The sequence below is a fragment of the Hordeum vulgare genome, chromosome 7H (genome assembly GCF_904849725.1).
Source record: "Hordeum vulgare subsp. vulgare chromosome 7H, MorexV3_pseudomolecules_assembly, whole genome shotgun sequence".
NCBI lineage: Eukaryota > Viridiplantae > Streptophyta > Magnoliopsida > Poales > Poaceae > Hordeum > Hordeum vulgare.
Window position 1 is genome coordinate 14,210,275 of NC_058524.1, and position 2,505 is coordinate 14,212,779.

General features: G+C 36.3%; 1 long non-coding RNA gene across 1 annotated transcript; it reads left to right on the forward strand.

The window, feature by feature from the left end:
• The first annotated feature begins 661 nt into the window (after positions 1 to 661).
• Positions 662 to 2,505, forward strand: LOC123412816. The gene is made up of 3 exons (XR_006613611.1): positions 662 to 798; positions 874 to 905; positions 1,961 to 2,505. It is a non-coding gene; the product is annotated as an uncharacterized LOC123412816 (long non-coding RNA).

Genomic DNA, 2,505 nt, shown 5'->3' on the forward strand with positions numbered 1-2,505 from the left:
ATATGCAGTGCCGCTGGTATATATTTTAAAGAGTAACACCAGTGCCTTTTACTCTGTCAAACCAGAGTAGCTTCTTCGACCTGCTACTCTGTCAAACCAGCATTCCTTTTAGAATTATAGTTTTTAAAAATGATAGTTGTAGTTTATCAGCTTAAATAAAACTGGGGTTGGTTGAATAACCTCAGCCACACACCAACATATGTGTACCTACTGCACTTGCAAATTTCAACGATCAGTTTTGCAAAGTTGTACATGAATTTCGTTTATTCAATTTCACTGCAACTTGCCATCTGGGTACTCAGTCTCCAAGCCAAACATCCACATCAACTCATATAAACATACTTAGTTTGACCAGATATTGTGGCACCATCCCAAGATCTATTTTAACAATAGAGCATCTCCAGCGCTCGATATCAAGCCATCTCATTGTGGTTGGCACACCAGTTTTTGAATGTGTCAATGAGAGAATAAGTCAGCATCGAGTAGGCTAATTAAGGAGTTGTTTCTGAATCAAACAAGAAATACTTATATTGTTGTTAAGACCAAGAACCATGTGGCATAGTCATCCACTAAATGTTGGATTATTGTGTGAAAAGTTGACTTCGAATCGGTTATATAAGGCAAGACAACAGCTCGAATGCTCTGTTGAGTGCCTCAGTATCTAGTCATTGTGAGCTCTGATTGATAAGATGTCTACAAGCAGCAAGCATTGGATTATCGTTGTGTTGCTGTTTCTTGCGTTCCTCCAACTCGTCTCTGTGCATGGCAGACCTCCGCCCGACAGAACTGGAACAGCTTGTAAGCAAGCCTCTTAAGTGCATGACTTTACTACAATTCTATGTAATTTATGCCGACCGATTTTTCTTTGTGCAGTGTATAGGACACGAGTCAGTCCACTCACCTTGGTAGATATTACTCTCTCCCTTCCTCCCTCCCTCTCTCTCTCTCTCCCTCCCTCACTCACTCACTCACCCACTCATCCAGTTTATAAAATCTGCATGTATTTGTAGATCGTCAATTTGGCAAACGAAATCACAGAAGTATACCATTAAATTTGTAGCAAAAGAAGGTTTTAATGGTTTATTTTTTTTTGTGCATACAACTTGTGTTTAATTGTTCAAATTGACGATATAGAAATAAGTGTCGGACTTAATCGGACATGAGAGAATATTCACATTGCTACTCTGTCAAGCTAACATCGAAGAGGGTAACAAAACTTCCCATTTTTAACCATATTTTGGTTGGAGTGTGTGTGTGTGTAGAAACTCTATTCATCATCCAGGATGCATAATAGTTTATTCTTCACCCAATATAATCTTACAATCAATTTATAAATAAATTACATTTGAAATACAAATAGTTACAAAAGTTTGACATAAGAAAACAAAAATATAAGTCACAAGACCAGAAATAATTGATTTTTTGTATATTTTACACTATTTTGGTATATTCGTAATTTTACATGAAATATTTTTATGTTGATTATATATTTTTTTACAGTTTCTTTTTATGTTTGAATTAAGACAAAATTTACGGAACGTTCAATTACGATGCATTGATGTTAAAATAGAGGAGACGGTATATATATTGTGTCTTGGTAAAACTTTGATCAAGTCAACTTGGTCAAAGTTTGACTTAGGAAAAAATCTACTTTGACAAGATTTACATACACTATGAAATGGGGAGCAGTTGGGTAGTCCATGATTAAGTCCGTCAGACATATTAATATTGTAATATGTCTAGTGAAGTGAAGGTCATCTCACTCCTGAGAAATCGGCATAGATTCTTCTTATTATTTCGTTCTTTCTTCCTATTTTTCTATAGGTAGGTTCATCCACGTAAGCATCCCCCCCCCCCCCCCCCACACACACACATGTGGGGTGTGTGTGTGTATCTATTTGTATACATTCATATAAATGTGTGTTGCTGTCTTATTTCGTTCTTATGGATCTATGTGCAGGTGACTATCTTCATCCAGGAAACTGTCGCCGTAAATAAACCATGAGCTGAAATTCGAGATATGTGTGCATGTGTGCTTCATTATGTTATTCAGTTTCCCAAGAAATGAAATGAAGTCAGAATGTCGTGTACTACCGGTAATCAATAGTTTGTCATGTACACTACAAGTAAGCTGAAGATAAGGTCATCGGAAAGTTTAGTCCTTCTAGGTGCACTTTGATATTATTGTAGCTAGAATCTTTAACCTTTCAATACTATTATTACAATTCCACTTGAGAGATTTTCCTAAATGTGTGATCTTTGAGAATCAATATCCTTTTTTTTTCTAGAAACACTTATTTCGACGGAACGATTGTGCACAACATGTTGATTCGACAGGTGATTTCAAAAAAAAGTACACATGGTCTAGACTCAATTCTAGTCAAGTCAAGCGTCAATCCTAATAGGGCGGTGTCAAGAAAACTGAGGGCCGTTGTGAATTGTAGTGTGTGTTCTTAATAAAAATATATCAATAAATTGCAATATAGAATGTGTGTGTGGACCTGG